This window comes from Prosopis cineraria, unplaced genomic scaffold (genome assembly GCF_029017545.1).
Source record: "Prosopis cineraria cultivar Desert tree isolate PC_DT_omini unplaced genomic scaffold, ASM2901754v1 PC3, whole genome shotgun sequence".
Taxonomy (NCBI): Eukaryota; Viridiplantae; Streptophyta; class Magnoliopsida; order Fabales; family Fabaceae; genus Prosopis; species Prosopis cineraria.
Genome location: NW_026555334.1, coordinates 14,299,843 through 14,323,424, shown reverse-complemented (window position 1 = coordinate 14,323,424; position 23,582 = coordinate 14,299,843). Strand labels below are relative to the sequence as shown.

Genomic DNA, 23,582 nt, shown 5'->3' with positions numbered 1-23,582 from the left:
CGCATAGAGAAGAGGGATGATGGTTACGAAGCTTACACAAATGTTTTGTTAGTTTAGAATGCCACTAAATGGGTCAAAAAATGAAACCCTAGCAGCCACAAACCTCCCTTTCATTGCATGTCTCATTCTCTTCTTTCTCTTGATTTGATTCATATGCTTGAATGGGCCTAATAAAACTAAATTTTTGCCACGGCAAATAACACAATAGGGCCTAAACAAAATTTTAGGCCTTACCTTGAAGCCCAATTGGCTCGGTGTCCATCCTTATTCACTTTCCACGGTTCTAACAAGCATATTAAGGATATGAAGATGGCATTTATTTATTAAATGCACTAATTTACAAATTTACCTAAAACTTTAAATTTAAAGTTTTAAAATTTGAGGATGTTACACAGCACCCTTAATATTTATCTCTTTGTAAAAATTTATAATCATACTTTATAAATTGGTTAAAAAAATTGTGCAGCTAAATCTTGTCCCCTTAGGTAGAAGAAAAAGAAAATTTGACGCTCAAGAAAATTATCATAGATCCGTTACTAGGTTTACAACAAATTAGGAACTCAGTGATATTTTTTTTAGTTGATCTCAAATACATAACTTTATTAAAAATATAACTTTTATCAATGAATAGTTACTAAATTGTACTGTTAATTTTTAAACAATAAATTTCATTTTGTTTCTAAGTCTATGATGACTTGTGTACACCCTTTTATAAACTTGTGCATGTATATACTAGTTTCTACATGCATTTGTTAGAATCACAAAAGACATGAACTTAGTGGCGAAGCCAAAAGTCAAAGTAGGGGATACGAGATAATTTAATAAAAATAATTTTTAAAAATAATAATTATGTCATGATTAAAATTTTAATAATATAAATAAATTAATCATTTTTAAAAAATTATATTGAATAGGTTGATAATAGATATACTCTTTATATTTTATTTAAATCATTAAAATATTAAATATTTAATAAGTGCTTGAGCATAAATATTTTTTATTTAATCTAGAAGGTACAAAATATCAAGAAGGGAGTGCAAAGTTATAAAATTTACATACTCTACTTATAACTTTTTCTAAAATTAAGGGGCACATTTGTAACCCTTCAATGTGATGTGGCTTAATCACTGCATCAACCAAATCATGGCAATATCATAAAAATAATTGGTTTTCCGTTTGACAAGAGTGCATCTTCTTTTAATTTTTGCTAGCTTTGTTTTTGAGAATTTTGATAAAGGATTTATGTGGGGGTTTAATTTCAAAATATGAATAATAGAGTCTAAAAGTACAATGCATGACATTTTTTTATTAAGTGAAATTATGGTTTTTAACAAATACATTTCATACTTTAACAAATCAACAAGATTGAATATAAAAAAGGTTTTGTTAACAAGCTTCCTTAGTGAGTAGTGGCAGATCCAGGAGATGCGTGATAATTTAATAAAAAATTAATATTTTTTAAAAATAATAATTATACTATAGGACTAAAATTATAGTAAGAGTAATAGATGGATTATCATTTTTTTTAAATTATATTGAACAAGTTAATATGATTTTTTATGTAAATATGCTCTTTATATTGTATGTAAATTATAAAATTATTTTATATCTAATAAGTTTTTGAACCAAAATATTTTTTATTTAGTTTAAAAGGGTGCAAAATATCAAGAATAGGGGGTGCATAATTGCAAAATTTGCATACTATACTTGTAATATCATAACATTTGCATACTATACTTGTAAAAATTATAGGTGTGTTTGCTCCTTTGACTATCATATAGCTCTGCCAATGTTAGTGAATTTGTAAGTACACATTGAGAAATTCTTAAGTAGATTCAGTACGCCATGTTATCCATGGTTTATCCAATAAAAGGCGAGAAATTGATTTTGATATTAATGATAATAAAAATAAAAGGCAAGAAGTAAAATAGATATTTTATTATAAAAATAAATTCATTATAAATAATGACACATAATATTTTATTTGATTAAATGATGTAATTTTATTGAACGGATTATAGATGTCATGGTATATTAGAGTCTAATTAAGAATTTTTCATGATGAGTCCACACTTTGTAAATTGGTGTTTCTATATTTGATGGCAAAGCGAAGTGCTTCCCTGACAGTTATTTTATTCATTAAATTTTATTGATTTAATGAGTTAATTAATTAGAATTAATGTATTGCATAGGGAATAAATGCTAGTTGCTAAAATGATAACTCCACACTTTACATCATGGTAAGTTAACAGTATTAAATATGCAGAATTTATTGTGAACATGTTCTATAAAAAAATTAACAAATATTCATTAGTGAAACAATAAGTTAAATTAATGTTATAAGTTGTCCACTCCATATAGTGTAACAAGCCAAAAATATTAAATATTAAATATCTAATTAATTATAAGGTATTGTTAAGGTGTTCTCAAAGTGAGTTCATAAAAACGCATTATTGAAATAGCAAGATATATCAGACTTTTAACAAACCTGCTTTATATTATAATAAGTCCATAAAATTGAATATATACAAGGTATTATTAATATGAATAATAAGTTTGCTAATGAATTAACGAATATGCTTTTGTAAGAAGATAAGTTAAAGTTATAATAAATCCATTTTATGTTTAAAAAGTGAAAGATATTTTAATCATTTCCTATCAAAATATATTTCCAATTCAATCTCTTAGCCCAGTCATGTATTTTCATATTCTATAGAATTTTAATTTAAAATTAAACTCCATCCAAAAAAAATTTAAAATTAAACTCCCACGGGAGTACTTTACTGAATTCCTCTGCGTTTTCTATTTGACACCCAGACACTAAAATATTGTTGACACATTAATGGGACATACATAAATAAAGGAGGAGTAAAAAGCATACTCTTCTTGTCTAATTTCTAGAGTTGGAAAAAAAATTAATTTTATTTCTATTTATAAGATATTTTATTATTTTTTATATCTATCTTTATCTTTACACTCTTTTTAAATATTAGAAAACATTATTAATTTTTTTTCTTATTAGGAGATAAAGGTGAAAGCTTATATTCTCAGACAGAGTTAATGAAATTTAAATTTTCTTTGATTCTTGATTAAACATAATAGGAGTGATTTATAAAAAAGATTGGAGAGAGTATCATATTTTGACATATTAATTATACTTCTTAGTATGTATATACTAATTTTAATGGACAAATATTTTAAAATGAAATTAGTATTTTAAATTGAAGTTTTACTTATAAAATTAATGAATAGGAGAATATGAGCCATGATATTCTCCCTAATATTTTTAAGGCCAGGCCGAACTAGACAATCAAACCAATCTAGCTGTTGATTGATAAAAGGCACAGCTCAGTTTCTTACTTTAAATTGTTTGAGTGATTGAACTGGATTGGACCAGTGCGGATTGGATTTTAAGCCAAGAACCATTCAAGAACTAGAAACTGGGGGCTGCCAAAGGAAAGCCGGCTGGATTTGAGACAGGAGGAAAACCAAAATGATCTTGTGAAGAAAAAAAAAACTTCAAGCAAAAACCCAAGAGTAAAATGGAAGAGGAAGGTCAATAATCTTCATACTTGGGCTCAATTTGTGGTTATGAAAGTGAAAGATGAAGGAGAAAACAAGAGCAGGATATGCGAAGAAGATGAAGAATAGAATATGAAGAAATAATAATTAAATTAACTAAAAAATACAAGATAAAATAATAGCATTTCTTCCTCTCTGATTTTATGTCGCTAAGTATATTTTCGATTTTGTGCGCTCGTTATCGCTGGACTGGAAAAATGAAAGTTGAAAACGCAAATCTGATTATTTTGAACAAGAAAGAGAAAAGGAAGAAGAGAATGGTGTTGCCGTGGTTCATTCGCTATTTTTTTTTTTTTTTTTTTTTGTGAGCGTGGAATGCAATGTACCGATGGTTGATAATGAAACAGAGAGATGTAAGAGATACAAGACGTGAGATGACTCCCAATTTCTTTACTTTTTTGCACAATTTGTAACTTTTTGTTTATCTATTTATTTAAGTTAAATTAAATTTAACTTTTAAATTTTAAAATGATGATTATCGTACATATATATCCGCCTCCCAACGTATATCAAAAGAGGTAATGTAAATTTGTTCCCTTCTCTTTTATATACGTGTGTATTGTGCGTTAAAAAATACAATGAAAAACTTATAATATTTAACATAAAAAACAATAAAAATAATAATATAATCTAAAATTTAATCAAGTTATGTTTTAATATTTGTTGCATGTATTATTTTCAAGTAAGTTTGTTAAATCATTATAAATTTAGATTATCTAAATTTATTTTCTTAAAATTGTGATATTTTATTTATATATTATTTTTTATTTAATTATTATATTAACGGTTCAACCATTGGTCTAACCGATTGAATTATAAAAGCCATGACCTGCTAATCTTTTTTGTTCAATGTCTAGTCCTACTTTTAAAACATTGATTCTCCCACTAACTTTGATAAACATAATAACCTTGGAAGGATTCTGCATTTAATATTATAAATAATCTTGCAAAAATCTTGAAAATCATAGATAAGCAATACATTTATTTTAAAAATATTTATAATAAATAATAAAGTTGCTTAACCATAATATTTGTTTCATTCCCATTAATAGAGTCGACTGTATTTCATGAATGGTGTGTATGTATGTATGTATAATTCCTAATGGTGTGTTTAGATTAATAAAAATTTGGATTTAGGTTTGAACTAAATTTTTCATTCAAATACACAAAAAATTATAAATTTGGACTTGATTTAAATTTAAACTATTTCAAATTACTATAATTAATTAGTAATTTCAAGTTCTTTTTATACCTTAGTCATTTAAAATTTTAGTTTCTTTAAACATCTCTCTATTTTTTTTAACATTTTTATTATTGACACTTTTATGGCTATTACATATTTTCTCATATCTTATTGATTTAAAATATGAACAAATTCATTATTTATAATTTTTTATTTTTATTTTGAATCTTAATTCATTTTTTTCTTTCTTGAGTTTAAAAACTTTTAAATACATGAATTTTAAATGTGAGATTTAAAATGTAAAATTTAAAATATAAAAGTTTTGATTGATATTAAACAGTTAAAAGCTTAAAAATAATACTAAAGATTAATAAGATTATAATTTTCATTCATTTTCTTTTTTAAATTTATAGGCCTTGTTCACTGGAAATTGGACTCATGTTTTATGGCAGAAAAATTAATATGTAATCTACATTTCGTTGGCGTAACAATCTATTTTTCTTTGTTTAATCAATATATCTAGGCTATTTTTCTAATTTTTCCCAATTCATTTAAATCTCTTGAAATCAAAAGCTATATAATAGATGTGTTGTTTTATTTCAAAATTTTATTTTTATCTTATCAACTATTAATTGCATGTATTTCAATGAAAATATTTTTTCTTGCCAACCAAACTAAAAATTAATATTAATAATATTTAAGAAAAACTTTAATGGGCAGAAATGATATTAATTACTGATTGCGTGAAAGACGATGGAAATAATAACTCTTTTTTCATGATTTCCGGTCGAAAAAAAGTTCATTAATTAAATTAAATAAAAAAAACTAAAATAATAACACTATCGGGCAGAAACGACGTCAATTACTGATTACTGATGATTGAGCGAGGATCGGTGGTTCGTGGCGTCTTGGACAACCTGTCGAGAAGTAGATTTTAGTGCTTAATTTTTTATCTCCCTCTCTTCTGAGTCAGCTGGCGCGAGGCGGTTCTGGGCGAAGGCGCTTCCGGCGAGAGAGACAAGCCTCAGCGGTAACTACTTTCGTGCATTTTCCTTATTCAATTTTTCGTTAATACCTAATTACCTATATCAAATCATGAAGCCAGAAAGCAAACCCCACCGGTGTTATGGGTGGGTATGATTATCCTATACAGGTAGAGGGTCAGGGCTGCTAGTAGAATTTGGGGTAATAAGCATTGATGTAGGCAACTGACTAATCCTACTCAAACAAATGAGCTACTGGGACATGGTAGGGAGTAATCCCTCCGATTTCTCACGGATAATTATGTAGCCCAAAGGCAATTCTCAAATTGCTAATGGGATACGGAGTTCTGTGTGCTTCTTCAATGCCATTTCCCCAAATTGCTCAATAAACCCTATCCTCACTTGTTTTTGGTGTGCATCATAGCTAATGCTGACATGGTTATCAACGGGGCAGACTTTCCTTTACTTCACGTCATCATCTCTTTTGCTTGAATTCTCATGCCTCTAGTTTATCTTTAAATCACGTAGTGCCTCTGCCATGAGGCTCGACTTTTTCCCACAAGGGATCTAGAGTCCTTGAACATGAGGTGTGAGGTTTCATCCCTTTTGGCTTCCTTTACCTTAGGCCAAGGCGCATATGACGATTCACTTTTTAATGAATCATATACGTTGTCTGTTTTGTATATTGGTTCATTTTTTATGATTACATACGTTCTCTTTTTTGTAGATTGGTGTGTTTATAATGATGGTTTAATTGTAGTGGTTAGTTTATGGATGCCTTATCTTTTGTTTGCTTTCCAATTTTGATATATGGTTATCAATCTTTATTCATGTCAAGAAGGGCATTTCTAAGGTTCTAACATTCATTTTTATCTTGATTTTGTTTTTTAGCACGTGGATCACCTACATTTATTTTGCAAGCATTTTAAATTCAGAATTATTTTGGCTTTTAAAGAATAAAATGCCTATGGTGCAACACAATCTGTGGGTGGTGTGGTTTTTGCTGTGAATGTTCTGGATGGAGGTATAATCTTTCCATTATTTGGAATTATTCTTCTCACACATTTTCCAAGACTGAATTTGAACCCTGATCTTTGCATCATTCTCTCACTTAGCTATTGCTTGAGTGTGGTTGAGAAATATTGTCTTATTATTTATTTGTAAATAAATTATTTTGTGGGGGCTTTTCAATTCTAGAAGCCTTGTTTTTTGAAGGAAAATTTTAAAGAGCAACCTTCAATGCCACCACTATTTCAGCTTCTTACTATTTTGAACCAAATATGCCTTTTGATATTGATACATGTCCTTTGTGTTTTTTACTTCTCTGTTTCCTTTTTTGTCCTCTATCTTTATGGTAATGTTTTTCCCCCTCAAAATGTTTTTATCGTAACCCCATTCACAGGTTGACATTGCGATTATAGAAGTTGGTCTTGAAGTCAGAGAAGACTCAACCGATGTGGTATAGTTTTATTATGGTATAAGTGAAATTGATTTCTTCACAATTTTCATTTATCCTCACCTTTTGCTTAAATGTTCTTTATTCAACTCTTACAAAAGATGTTTGAAAAAATTGTCACCTTTATTTCAATCATCTTTTTTCAAAAGGGAATCGCAAAGTTAGAATGAAATATTTTAATTTAGAATTGTAAAGAGTTAATGAATTGTAACTTGGTTCATTTTTTATGATTAGAGACGTCTTTTTTGTAGATTGGTGCATTTATGATGATGGTTTAATTGCAGTGGTTACTTTTTGGTTGCTTTATCTTTTGTTTGCTTTCCAATTGTGATGTGTGGTTATCAGTCTTTATTCATGTGAGGAAGGGCATCTCTAAGAATGTAACATTCATTTTAATCTTTATTTTTTTTTCTTAAGCACATGGATTACCTACATTTATATTGTGTTTTAAATTCAGAATCTTTTTGGCTTTTAAAAAATGAAATGCTTATTGGGCAACACAATCTCAACGTAGTGTGGTTTTTGCTGTGAATGTTCTAGATGGAGGTACACATTTTCCATTATTTGGAATTATTCTTCCCATACTCTTTCCAAGATTGAAGTTGAATCCTGACCCTTGCATCATTCTCTCACTTGGCTACTGCTTGAATGTTCTTGAATTTATTTATAAATAAGTTACCTAGTGGTGGCTTTTCAATTCTAAAAGCTTTATTATGAGCAGCCTTCAATGCCCCCATTATTTCATTTTCTTATTATTTTGGCCTTAAAATGATTTATCTGAACAAGCAAGCAATACAAATAGGTTTTTATTAGAGTTGGACTAATCAATCTAAGCATGAGCAAGGGTTGGTGAATTCCCTTTCCAAGAATATTTTGCCTTCTTGTTTGGTATGGCAATATGCTGGATCAGTTCTTGAGTTCCATTATTCTGAAGATAAATTCATCGTCCATATTGCATTTTCCAACATTAATGCATTTTTCATCACATCATAGAAAAATTCAGCATCCATGTTACATCTTTCTTATTTTTCACTCAACTTTTTTAACAATAGCGTTCTTAGAAATCATTTATTATGTATGTCTATATATATAATCTATTAATTATCAAGAAGATTACTTTTTTCCTAGGTATAAAAGAAAGAGAAATAGTATAAGACAGCATTTACAAAAACTTAAACATTCTTTGCTTGCATGCATGACAGAGGACATGTAAAAGATAGAGAAGAAGAAATTAGATTTCTCTTGCGTGCATGACAAAGGAGAAGATGTAAAAGAAATAATATATGTAATTACCTATTAGAAGATAGGAGAAGATGATGACCCAAATGATGATCTACTCTACTAATTTTTTGCCCACATTTTTCATGCACCAAAGCATATCAGTTAGAATTTTTTGCACCCAAAAATAAGAAAACAAAGACATGAGATTAGCTATTTTGTTGTTACCTTTTAGTATTCAATGAAGGAGCAATTTTTTTAAGTTAGCTATGTTTTTTATAATGGTCCTTGATTGGGATTTTTATATTTTATGGTTCCCAACTGGGATTAATGTCCTTAATTGTCATTTTCCCTATTAAGAAAGAAAAAGTAATAATAATAAGAGGTACAACTACTCAACTAGCCATTACTGAGTCTTAGCTTATAAACACCGATATACACTCTTGTAGATGTTAGTAAATACGCTCCTCATAGCCTCTAAGCATCGACACTCCTATGCTCACAGAATACACTCCTTGTTTTTCTCCTTTTCTTCAATATTGTTCAGCACCCGCTCTCCCTCTCCCTCCTTCCCTCTCTCTCTCTCTCTCTGTCTATTTTAGCAGCTCAATTCTCTCATGATCTTACCTTCTTCAAGCCAAGGAAGACCCATTAGACGACATTCAGTGAAGGGCTAGATGAAAGGCCTATCAAATAGATTAAGCAGGTTTTTTTAAGTCATTATTGATTCTCTCCAGGTTTCTTCTTGTTTTTGCTTTTTTTAAAAAAAATCAAATGAGTCTTTCTTTAACTCCTATAGAATTTGATCATTTTTATTGATTCTTTTCATTTTCATTTTTAAAACATTCTAGATTTCCATGCTTCTTTTATCTTTTTGAATTGGGATTGTGTTTTGAATAGGGAATGGAGTAATTGCCTTTCCTTTTTTTCATTTATAGAGAGACCTGCACGTTTTTTATGAAACAAAACCTCATCTAATGCATCTTACTTAAATGCCTTTGGATGAAATTACCTTTATTCCTTTTGTAGTTTTGTGCCCATTTCACATGTTTGAAATCTAGAAATTCAAGACTACATCATAAATGTTTATGTACTCTTGTATGGACAATCTTGATTCTTTGTAATGGTCATCCTCTAACTACATAGGTTTTATCATCTTTAAATCTATCGATTCCATTCTTGATGTTAGTTTAGATTATTCCAATACAGAAACAAGGAGAGCTTATTGCTAGCTTGTTTGGTTAGTCGCTTCTCCTTTGTGTTTTGATTTTTTTGATTCCTTTTGGCGTTATAGATCTAGGAATTTTTTGGTTTGAATTACGTGAGGTACTGATCGGATGGATTTGATTAAATTTCATGTAGTAATGGCATCCAAATAGGTAAACAAGTACGCCTTGTTTGTTGAGTGAAGCCAAACAAAATTTTTAGCAAATTCAACAAGCTTATTCAAGTTCTGGTTTTGGATTCTTTTTATATATTTGCTATATAGGTTCATATATTTAACTCTGCTCTGTGTTCTTCTTGAAGCAAAAGATTGAATCAAAAGTGAATTAAATTACACCATAGATACTCTTCTTTTATTTTGTTTGCTTTAAAACCAAGATATCTCTCAAATCACAAATTCAATTTTTTGCCCTAAAGTGAAAAGCACATAGGGCATAGAAATGCGATTCCTAAAAGGATTATGCAAAGCATGGCCCAGATCTTGTTTTAAGTGGAATTCATTTTTGTTATTATTCCTTTTGCAATTCTATGCTCTATTCTTTTAAACCAAATTCTAGCTTTTCTACTTTTTCTTAATCTTGAAGGATCTTGTCTAGTTGAATCATGTAAATGTTGATACTTTTTCTAAGATTGAGAATCTTTTAGTCTTAGACAAATATGGTAACACAACAAAATATATATTCTTCTGAAAGCAACTTTTTGAATAATCTCTATTGTATATTGTGATGTGACTTTGTTTTGAAATATAAGCGATGAATCTTGCCTTATTTAGCTAAATTACTTTTCTTTATTATTACACCCTCAAGCATTCTCAATTGGAAAACAATGGTTGTAGATGAAACATTCATAGAAAAAAGAACATATGCTTAGTTGAATTCATATTTTATTGATGTTAATATTCTTTATACTTTTGAGTGCTAATTTACTTTCCTAATATATTTGACTTGTTTATAGACATTAGTTGTTTAGATTATTTCAAATTCAAATATCAACAAGATGGAAGAATTCCTATCAAGGTGGTGAATGGAAATTGTGTGTCAATAAAATCTTCAAAAGGTATAGTATAATATAATTTTAATTCATTTGCAGTTATAGGAATGAAAACACTATTTTCTATCCCCCCCTTTTTTTGAAATATTGAAAAAAAAAAAACTTATTACAAGATAATCAGTTTTCTTAAATTTTGTTACATATTGAATGTTTCTTACGTGGTTGATCTGTCTATTTAGTTGCAACAATAACTTTAAAAAACCCCTCAAGTAATTTTCAAAATCAATTAAAGCTTTAAAAAAAGAATGTGAAAAAGTACTGTATAACTTCTACAATTTATTCCCAACAAAGCCTTAGATCATTTTCATTTTTTTTTAACTTTCATTTGGAGTTTCCTCTAATTATGTGTCCTCCTAAATGGGACTTTGTGCCATTGTTTTTAATCCTTCACATGTCTTCTCATTTTTATTATCTGGTAAGACAAAAAGGAACTAGGTTAGGCATTTCTATTTCTAAATCCTAATCCATATAATTTATTGTTTTAGTTTTCTATTCCTAATTTGTATTATCTAGTTTAGTTATAAGGCAACTTCCTTTTGATGAATTGGAACAATTTTTTCTTTTATCCTATGAAACATGTGTTTTTTACTTTTTCATATTTAATAAAGCTTTCATGTGGACTGCTAGAATCAAAACTTGGGAAATCTCAAATATGTTATAGATTTATAGAACATTTTCTTTGATTCTTGTTGGACTTTATGGCATAGCAGTGTGTCAGCAAATTGTTTCTTGTTAGCATCTTGGTTTTGTCTTAGTTAATTTATATGGGAACATATAAAACCCAAGCTTGGCTAATCATTTTGTCTTAGGTTCAAGCATCTTCTTACTGTTAATTCTTTCATTTCATTCCTCTCTTTGCTTCTTTTTACATGGAAGGTAGTATTACATTGTCTTCTCTTTCCTGATGGCTTTGACTACCCTTGTGCAATCATTATTTCATGGTTAAAGCCTTAGACCATTATTTCATGAATGTTGTCTATGGTTCATAGATATGCAATGTTGTTCTAGTGGTTGGTTATCTCAATGCTATATTTTTTATCCCCCAAACTTCCACTATATATATGGAAAGATTCATTATATAGCATACATATGGAAAAGGTTCAAGAACACAATGGTGATTTTACGTATTAATATTTTATTGTCATTCTAGTTTGCCTATTAAGAAACATAATACTTGTGCATCTCTTGTTTTTGTACATAAATAGCAATTGTTGTTTTGAGCTGAAGATTGCTAATAGCACTATTATTGATCTATCAATGACTAATAGTTATTCAATACTATTGTAGTGTCTTGTTATTTCACCCATTGCTAACAACTAATACCAGAGAAAAGTTTTTGCCTTGTTTGTGCACATGTTTGAGTCTAAAAAAGCTAGTCTTGATTGTCAACTGGACTTTGGTGTTTGGGACGTCTTTGATATGAGAAGCTTGTGAACTTACAGTTGGTATTTGCACAAATGTTCAAGTCTTAAAAATAGGATTGGCCTTGAGTATAATAAGGATTTATGTGTGCCATGCTATTTGAAGATCGAAAATTATGTTAGCCCTAATTATAAGAGTGAAGATTTAGTGTTTGTGGCATCTTTGATATGAGGAGTTTGTGAACTCATAGTTGATATGAGAAGTCTTTCTATTGCTCATAAACTTGAGCCTTAAGGTTTTGAGTTAAAATATGAAGTCCTTCTAATACTTGTCGCCCATTTATTCTCTTCTCCCATTTTCAGGCAATTACTTCTCATTCTTAATAAGTGACATCATAGCCAAGTATTGTTTAGGCCTAAAAAATTGTTTGCGCACATGTTTGAGTCCTAAAATGGGACTAGCCCTGACTATAGCCTGACTTGTCTGTGCCACATCATTTGAAGACTAATAATTATGTTGGCCCTAATCAAAAGAGCAAAGACTTGGTGATTGTGTGGAGCTTGTTAGTTGACACTTGATATAGGACTTTTGGTTTTGAATTAAGATATAGCATCCTACTACTACTCTTCTCTTGTTTATTCTCTCCTCTTATTTTCGAGCGAGCAATCATTTCTCATTCTTAACAAATGATATTAGAGCCAAGTTTTAAGACTAAAATTCAACCCCCCTAAAATCACATGTGTTCTATTCTCATGTTTTTAGCTGATCACTTCTACGCTCCTAAAATTCTATTAGTTGCCTATTAGAGCTAGGTTTCACCTGAAACCTAAAAGCCTATTATTGCATAAAATTATAAAATAAGATTGGCCTTGAAGTTTTAAGTTGAGTTAAGATATTCTACTTCTACTACTCTGTGCAATTGAGCTCTCCTTATTTTTGAGCAATCACTTCACATTCTAAATAAATGGTATTAAAGAAAAGTTTTGCTCAAACTTAGAAAAGCTCATTTGCACGTGCATTTAAGTCCTAAAATGGGATTGACTCTTGTTGTATCAAGTATTAGGATTTGGTGCTTATAACATCTTTGATTTGAGGAGCTTGTGGATGTACTCATACTTGATGATGATATTGTTACGATGGCTGTTCTTCCACTACTCTTTGCTTATTTGTTCTCTCCCTATTTTTGGGCGATCACTCCCTATTCCAACAAGTGGTATTAAAACCAAGTTTCATCCTAGATATGCAAAAGCTTGTTCGTGTGCAGTTTGAGTCCTAAAATGAGTTTAGGGCATCTTTGATATGGAGAGTTTGTGAATGGTGCTTGAGAGGGGGATTGCTAGGATGTTCAAGTATGAGTTGATTTAAGATGATGTGGAAAGTCCCTTATTAAATAACTTTCACTTAATAACTGATATAAAATATAGAGAAAGGATCAATATAGTGTGAGTCTATTTACTCCATTTAAAGGACTCTTCTTTAAATGTCCTAACTTTATTAGCTTTTTCCCTGTGGTAAGTCACCTTTTAAGTTCATTTTATTATTTGTAATGTTTACCTTGAAATCACCACATTATCACAACATAGAATGGTAATTAGGAAATATCACAATAGAGAAGGGTCAAATCAAGAAAAATTGTTGAAAAAAATTTGGAAACATTTGAGATCCCATAAACCCTTTCAAAAATGTAGCTTGAGCTCAAAACTTAATGATTTTTAAAGATATGGGAAGCATAGAAAAGTTTAAAAAGTAAAATACTTAAAAATAAAGCAAAAAATGTCAATTTAGCACATTCTAGCATGTAAGCCATGACTCGTGGTCCATGCACTGTGGCATATGGCACAGAAAGGCCAATTCAGCTTATGCATTGTGTGTCACAACTTGTGCACAACATGTCGCGATGTACATGTCATTGTCATGATAGCTTTTCAGGGTTTGTGGTATATGTGTCATTTTCTCATTTGATATTCAATTGGAGTTATTTGAGTGCCCATGCGAAGCTTATCCAATAAGCTAACTAAGATTTAGCCACCTTATGCCCTAATATCACGTAATATGGTCAGTTACCACATTTCTACCTATAATTACTATCTAGCTAAATCATTATCACAATTCACATCTATTTATCACCACATACATTTGTAATGGTATTTTAGCCTAATTTCATTATGTTTCACCGAACATTCCCATTAGTCCAAAATATTACATATTCCCTATGTAGTTTAACATATCACAATACATTTTACAATGTATTTGCACTTTTACTTGTCTTTTAGCCCATCACCACACATATTTTACAATTCATGAGTTGAAATACATCACAACTTATTATCATACAAATGTAATTAAATAATTATATGCATTCATGGTTATATACATGCTCATAATATAAAATGGGATTAATCTTTCCCTTGTCCCTTATCCACCTCAAAACTTGTAAAAGTAACCATGGGGTGAGATAATAATATCAGTAACCAAATATTTTACTCTACTGATTAATAGGTAAAGCAACAACAAGTAATTACATAATAGTTATCACCATGCACAAGCAATATATTATAATTCACCACTAACATATGGAACGCATAACTAAGAAATTCTATCTAATCTTCCATTACTCCTCAATTGAATTTGTAGGTAAGACCAACCCTAAAGGGATTAGTCCTTGCTCACCTTACAGGGGAGTAACTACCCAGCCAAGGTGTTATCCCACTTTTAGACTACGAATCTCCCCTTATTATAGGTAGTTAAGGTGTCATTGACTTTAACTCCCCACCTTTATAAGTACTAAGGAGTGCCTGAGATGTCCCATACTACTCATGGTAACAATCCCAATATATGTCACACTTGGTGTCCTAAGGTGTCAACAATACTATATGAATGTTTCACCACTATTTCACCACTTTTCTCGTCAATGTCTCCCCGTCACATTTTATAAATCACCATATATAAATAAACAATTCACCACAATGTCATGCATGCACATTACCCCATATAAGGATACTAATTACCACTTTCTTTCATGCACTTGTCACACACATAAACACATGTACTTTGCAAACATCTACTAATGTACAACTATGTCTTGTCTCAATTATATTTATAATTCCATAAAACATGTTTAAATACTGTAAACTATTTGGTTACCTTAATCCTTTTGTCATTAAAAGGGTTACCCATGGTTCACATGTGCTCTTATCACTTCCTTAACCTCAAGGAGGAGGTATCAACTACCAAAATCTACAATATAGTACTATTTGTTAGATTGCAAGACTAATATGAGTATGCCTTAGCAAAATTTCTTGACTTCTACCGTTGAGTTATTCAAAGCTATAACCACTCACAATATCTTCATAACAATAAAAAGCTAATTTGTACACTCAACTCCTACAATTTTAAAACTATCAAATTATGGCTAGGGTTCATTCAACCCTTTCAATCCACCAACTAAATCTTCATATTTACTTATTCAACTCAGAGAAGCTTAAATCAAACTCCCACAATCATATATAAGACCTAGGGTTTGAGTATAATTGCCCTCTAACTCACTTCAAAATTAAAGAAAATTAAGGTAGATAGGTAGAGAGGATTATTGGTAAGCTTACCTAGATGGTTGGAGGTCTAAACAAGCCTTTAAGCTTGGCTAAATCCAAACCCTAACAAAGCCTTTATCATGCTCCTTTGTGCCCTAACTTTTCCTCTACCAAAACTACCTTTTTTTTTTGATATTTTTGCATTTTATACGTGCATCACAACTTATGGGATACAAGCCGCAGCTCATGACGTAGAGAAACTAGGTTGCATCACTGAGTTTGGAGTTCTAAGAGTTGGCTCTAGGTTAATCTAGCCAATTCCACCACTGTAAACTCCATGCACTAAAAAGAATGCACAGCATTACAGTTATAAGCTTCTCTACTTGAACAACCAATAAGAGTTTAGACTGACTTGGAGATACTAAGAAAATTGTATATGCTAATACTAAAATCATCTTCTTAATATAGTCCAAAGTAACTTCAGTCATAACTAACCAATATGCATCAAATCAAACATGATTGAACAACCCTTAAACTTAATCTTCATACTTAACTTACCTCACTAACCTTATCAAATGATCTTTATAAAGTAGCCTATTTAACAACAAATAACAACTCACAAAAAATATGTTTTAATTTTTTACACATTCAAGAAAAGAGAAATAATGCGTACCACTAGAATCAACTAAAACTTGATCTTTTAATCACAAGAAAAATAAATATTTACCTTGAACTAAGTTTAAAGACACTCCATCTTTCTCTTGAGATAACATCACTACTCCTCTAAATGTGGTAGATTGCTTAGTTGCTTCAACTTTTCATTTTGGATATTGCCTTACTAAATGGCCCACTTTGTCACATCTAAAACACTGCCAACACCTCCCAATATGAAATCTACCACGCTTTGCACATTGTGATGAACATAGTACTCCAACTCAGAGCAGACATAGTAGGAACCTAAGGCAAGGGTAGTGAAGGCTTAACTCTTTTTACTTTACCACCTCCCTACATTGAGTCTCTAGCTTGAAACCCTCTAATGTAATTGTTCCTTCTTGAACCTTAGCATTACTCGACCTATAATTGCTTCACTTAGATATCCCTCTTGTGGGTCCTAAATGAGATGAGAATCTCCCACTAGTATCTCTTTTTTTTTTCCCCTCAATTTTAGACTCATGGCCTCCTCTTGCCACTATTTGCAATCTGCTACTACTAATTCCTACTTCTAACTGAGATGGCCTTCTTCCAAACTCTCTAAATAGTTCTAATCTACCCTTATCATTTATGGTCTTTCTCTCATCACTACCTCGATATCAGAGTAAAGCATCATGTTCACGCACCATACTCTAGATATCAATCAATATTTCCCACGTTTCTTCTAGCAAAGCATCATTGCCTCAATTTCTTAGTTGCTTAAATATTGATTGCTCTTCTAGCATTGATTTAGGACTTTCTGATGAGTTTTGACTCACCATTTCTCCCCTCGTAAGGAACAAAGTAGCCATAGTAGGGATAAGTATCATATAAATTCTAAGACAAGGAAAAGAGTTGTATAATGAATGTATATATAAGCTGCCAATTACTATATATAAATATACATCACACCAAGCAAAGTATATCAGATCTAGAAATATGAGAAACTGAGATCAAACTGTAATATTCGCCTTGACTTACCTATAAACTACATTACCACAACATAGAATGGTAATTAGGAAATTTTAACCTCTCCTAAGTTTACCATAAACACAAAAGGGTCAAATCAAGAAAAATGTTAAAAAAACATTTAGAAACATTTGGGATCTCACAAACCCTTCCAAATATATAGTTTGAGCTCAAACTTGATTTTTAAAGATATGGAAAGCATGGAAAAGTTAAAGAAGCAAAACACTTAAAAATAAGGTTAAAAATATCAATTTAGCATATTTTGGCACATAAATCGTGGCTTGTGGTCTATGCATCGCAACATGTGGCACAGAAGGGCCAATTCAACCTCTGTGTTATGTGCTGCGACTTATACGTAACATGTTGTGGTGCATGTGTCACTGTCATGATAACTTTTCAATGTGAACTTCGAACACGTACTATTTTCACATCTAAAATCCAATTGGAGTCATCCAGGCACTCATGAGGCTTATCTGATAAGCTAACTAAGATTTGCTCACCTTATGCCCTAATATAATATAATAGGGCCAATCAACTCATTTCTACCTATAATTACTATCTAGCCAAATCATTACCATAATTCACATCTATTTATCACCACATACACTTAGTATTTTAACCTAATTTCATGATGTTTCACCAAACATTCCCCTTAGGCCAAATATTACATATTCCCTATATAAGTAGTTTAACATATCACAATACATTTTACAATGTACTTACACTTGTACTAATATTTTAGCCCATCACCACACATAGCATAACATCATAAAATTCATGAGCTAAAACGCATCACAACTCATTATCATACAAGTACAACTCAACAATTATATGCATTCCTAGGTAGGAACCTAAAATATTATATATTCATGGTTATATACATGCTTATAACACAAAATGGTCATTATAATGGATAGCTGAAGCAGCTATTCCTTGCCCTTGTCCACTATCTGCCTCAAAACTTGTAAAAGTAACCACAGGGTGAGATAATAATCTTAATAACTAAATATTCTACACTATTGATTTATAGGTAAAGAAATAACAAGTAATCATATAATAATTATCACCATGCACAAGCAATGTATTATAATTCACTACTAACATATAGCTTGCATAATTAAGAAATTCCATCTGACCCTTCACTAGTCCCTAACTAAATTCATAGGCATTTATATTAGATCAAATCTCAAAAGATTAGTCCCTACTCACCTTACATGGGAGTAACTACCCGACCAAGGTGTTATCCAACTTTTAGATTACAAATTTTCCCTTGCTGCAAGTAACTAGGGTGTCATTGACTTCAACTCTGCACCTTTATAGGTACTAAGGAATGCCTGAGATAACTGCCCAAACTACTCATGGTTGCAATCCTAATATGTGCCACACTTAGCGTCCTATGATGTCAGCAATATCATATGAATTTTTCACTAATATTTCATTACTTTTTCATATTTTATAAATAACTACATATGCGTAACAATTCATCGCAATACCATGCATGCACATTACCCTATATAGGGATAATATTAATAACCACTTTCTTTCATGCACTTGTCACACACATATGCATATGTACTTTGCAAATATCTACTCATTTACAACTATGTTTTATCTTAATTATATTTATAGTTCCATAAAATATGCATATGTGCATAATGCATATTATGCATATGAAACTACTTGTACATGCTTAAACCAATTAATAAACACTGTAGACTATTTGTTTACCTCAATCCTTTTATCATTAAAAGGGTTGCTTGTAGTCCACATGTGCTCTTATCGCTTCCTTAACCTCAAGGAGGTCTCAACTACCAAAATCTACAATATATGCACTATATGTTAGCTTTCAAGCCTAACATGAATATGCCTAAGCTAAATTTAGCTACTCAAAAATTCTTAACTTTTACCATTGAGTTATTCAAAGCTACAATCATTCACAATATCTTCATATAGCAATAAAAAGCTAATTTGTACTATTATTCAGCTCTTACAACTTTAAAACTCTCAAATTATGAGTTCATTCAACCCTTTCAATCCACCAACTAAATCTTCATGTTAATACTTATTCAACTTAAAGAAGCTTAAATTAAACTCCTACAATCATATCCAAGACTAGGGTTTGAGTATAATCGCCCTCCAACTCACTTCAAAATTAAAGAAAATTAAGATAGATAGGTAGAGAGGATTGTTGGTAAGCTTACCTAGATGATTGGAGGTCCAAACAAGCCTCTAAGCTTGGCTAAATCCTAACCCTAGCAAAGCCTTTATCATGTTCCTTCGTGCCCTAGCTTTTCCTCCACCAAAACTACCTTTTTTTTTTTTATATTTTTGCATTTTATACGTGCATCACAACTTATGTGACACAAGTCATAGCTCATGACGTAGAGAGAAAAAAGTCACTTTTGCTCCCTCCAATCCAACTTGATTCGATCTAACTTCAATCCTAGCTTGATTTAGAGTTATATATCACCTAAAAAGCCAATTAACAACTTGAAAGTATAATTAAATTAATTAATTATTTTTTAACTTATTTCTCCTTTAACTAACAACTTATTCTAGATTCATAAACTTTGAATGTTACACTATTAACTTTTACCTTTTTTACCCTTGTATGAAAAATGCCATCATTCAAAAATGTTAGAGCTTATTGGTTCCTTGATTTGCCAATTCAGACTGCATTACCAATCCTTGTATGAACTCATTTTCTCATCTGCTTTTGAGAAAACATGATGTTAAAGAAACTAGTATTTGAACATACACATATTGTAATAGTATTTGGACTTTTAGGACAAGTTCATGGTTTGATGATCAAAGAAAATAAGAGCATGTTTTAAGTTTTGGGAATAGTTTTGTGTTCTCCAAAATCAAAAAAAAAAAAATTGTTTGGTAATGTGTTTTTAAAAAGTATTTTGGAGAACAGAAAAATAAAATATTGTTTTGGAGAATGAGAAAAATACTTATTTTTATCTTTTTTTTCTCAAAACGTATTCTATAAAACACCAATAAAACAAAAACAATTATAAACAAGCCCTCTTAAACTTTCATAATATATGAGTGTCCCAATGAATTTTGTCCTATTAACAATGTATTAATGACAAAGTTAGGGAAAAAATATTTATTTGGCACTTAATTTAGGAATAACATACACATGATTTCATCAAATTTTCAAGGCATCATCATTTAGCATTTAAAGGTTGCCCACCTTGTAATATACTAATTTACAAGCATCAATTCCTATAACTTCAACTCTAGCATTGTTCCCAACATAAAGTTACTAGCTTTTTGTTTGTAATTGATGAAAAATTTATGAAGTTCCCAACATCATTAGCAAAGTGTGGTTTATTAACATGATCTCTACAAAAGAATTAGCATTTTTTCCTATAAAATCTATATTCTTATATGTTTTCTTGTTTATGACTGTCCTTAGTGGTGAAGTGTCCCTTCTTTTGGCAAGTGAAACATTTGATCTTTTTCAAATCATATTTCTTCTTGCCTTGCTCTAAGGCTTGCTTTCCTTCTTGGGACTTTTAGTCTACACTTCTTTTTCTTTTATAGACCCCTTTCCTTTCTTAGACTTTAATTTGGAGGATGAATCCTCTATGCGTGGTTGGTGAATTTTATACATCATTGAAGGTCACATACTTGTTATAGCTTAAGTTTGTCTTTATGTCATCCCAACTGAGGGGGATCTTATCACATCTTTTACATGTTGAGCTTGATGGCAAGCTTCCTTAACTTTATGCTAAAGGTTCCACCAAATTTGTCCTTTAGGACAATCTATTAGAAATTATGCTCTAAGATCAATTATATTAATAAATTTCTCTTTTGTTATTATATTAATTTTATATTCACTATGATAACTGTATCCTTAAACAAACTATAGCGATGGTCCTAAATGTCCCTAATCAGTCATCTATGAGGGATCATAAATGAAACAAAACTAGTATAACTTTGATTAATTATAGAAATATAAATCGAAGTCGTAGGCACTTGAAAGAGTACAAGGTGCTAAACCGATCTACTATGAGAAAGTTATATGGTACAAGTCATAAGTTTATCTTATATGTAACTATATCACTAAGCCCTTTGACCTGAGATCATCATGAATTCTTACATGATGACCACTAAACTTGGACGTAGTCAAAAGTCACCTTTGATCGGGTAATCATAAAGGTTATGATTGAGTTTAATGATATTTATGTAAAGGAATATGAGTAATCAAGATGAAATTTGTCCCTCACATTAAGTGAAAGATATTACTGGGCCCCTCGATGAGTGAGACTAAGAAAATGTACGGTCATACTAAAATAAAAAAGGTTTCTCCATTGCTATAGTTAGTCCACTCAAATATTAAGAAAGTAATGGTCAGGTAAAGGAGAATGATAATTTCATGTCTCAATCTTGACCTAAATATCGTGTGACAAAAGAGATGTGATATAGTTATATGATAGGTTGCATTGAATCATTGATTCTCATATAAATTGGGTAGTTGCAAGTCTTGTTAAAGGTCACTTGTAACTTGTGGGCCAATAACATAATTAGCCTACTACCAACTTCATAGAGGCCTACAGGGTTGCACACAAGAACGACCTAACTCGAGTTGTAATGTCTAAGTTTATTGAATCTGGAATATGTCTAGATTCAATGAATGTAATATAAGGTGAATGAATTTTATACATATATATATGATAAATATATATATATATATATATATATGAAATATAAAATTAAAAATATAATTATATATATATATATATATATTTCAAAATATATATGTGTATATCTATATTTGTGTATATTTATAATATAATATGTATATATTATATTATAATATATTATGTTGGTTTTAAATTTAATTTTATATGATAGATTAAATTTAATAACAAGCATGATATGAGAGAATATTATATCAATTCTATAGTTTGAACTTATAAGATAAATTTAAATTAGATATGATATTATAGATTTTATTTATGAGATAAATTTAATCTAAATTTTGGTTGGCTCTTTAAGAGAAAGGCAAAAGCCCTAATCTATATATAACAGATATAAGGGGATGTGCATAGATAAATAGAAAAATAGAGAAACTCTCTTGACGGGAAAAACCTCTGAGAGCCACAAAAGATCCCTAGTAAATAAAAAGGACGTCTAAATTGATAGATGGACGGACATTAGATATAGATAGCGCTAGCATGTTGTTCGTGTTGGGAAGTTGTTCGTGTGGATACCAATAGAGGGAGCATATAGACATTATCAACTCTTGAGATCTAATTACTTGCAGACAACACGTGAGGAACTCAAAATTAAAAGGTAATTCTTCTATCTACCTTAACTTAAACTAGTTCGTTCGATCCACATAAGGATAGGGATTTAAATTTTTTTATCTTCCGTTATGCCTCCCTATCCAACACTCTCCACATGCCTTAAGTAGTTGAGTGGCATGTGATATCATAATCATTACAATATAGTGATTAGAGCAATATTGTTCTTTCCGCTCCAAGAAGTATAAATTTCATGTTCCTTTCAATTCCCAATTTGTGTTTCTAAGATCATATTAGATAGGACATCTATGACATCTTGTTCTTTCAGGATTGGAGATTTTACAACGTAGTTATCTTCATGCTTTATCCCCCTTGTTAAACTCAGCAATAATACTTGGTTGCCATTATGACATAGACAATTATGCATGCTCAAATAAAGCAATTATAGCAATCAATGAATATCCAAAAAAGTCAATAATATTTATAAAAAAGTAAAAAATTGAGTCTAGAGACAAAATTAAAAAAAAACTCATTAAGGAAAATAGGTCATGATCAAAAAGATTTCTTTTGCTTTTGCCAGTCCTAGTCATAAACTATTTGAGGGTATATCTTGCCCCTCTTATTCAATTCATCTCTCAGCTTCCTGTAGGCTATGGAATTTTGAGAGGATCCATGATAAGATTGCTAGATGAGATGCAAGAGGAATGAAGGTATAGGGCTTAAAACGGATAGGCTAAAGCTCTGGATTGGCCAAATATAGGTCCAATGTTATAAAGAGGTGGGTATTGATGTGCTATCATCTGATATTGGAAGGCATATCGGGCTTTAAGAATAGATTCAACATTTTTTCAGGACAATTCTTTACAAAATGCCTTTTTTATCCACAAATGAAGCATATGCCTAATCTTTTAATTTTAAAGTCCTCCTTTTAAGATAACTCAAAGGACACCTTTTTGTTGAAGGGTTTATGCCTTTATTTGTGAAAATGATTCTTCTTTTGGCAAGAGCATAAATCATGCTCTTTGTATTTAATCTTCAGATAAGGCTTCTTACAGGTTGTTTGTAGCTTTGATT

At 30.5% G+C, this 23,582-nt stretch overlaps 1 protein-coding gene across 1 annotated transcript in view; it reads left to right on the top strand.

Annotated features, from left to right (window-relative positions):
• The first annotated feature begins 5,645 nt into the window (after positions 1–5,645).
• Positions 5,646–23,582, top strand: part of LOC129305255 (GDSL esterase/lipase At5g45950) — a 48,129-nt gene continuing 30,192 nt past the window's right edge. Inside the window, exons 1-2 of the mRNA XM_054945261.1 lie at positions 5,646–5,795; positions 7,151–7,207. The gene's annotated coding sequence lies outside the window, so the exon portion shown is untranslated. The remainder of the gene's footprint in view (positions 5,796–7,150; positions 7,208–23,582) is intronic.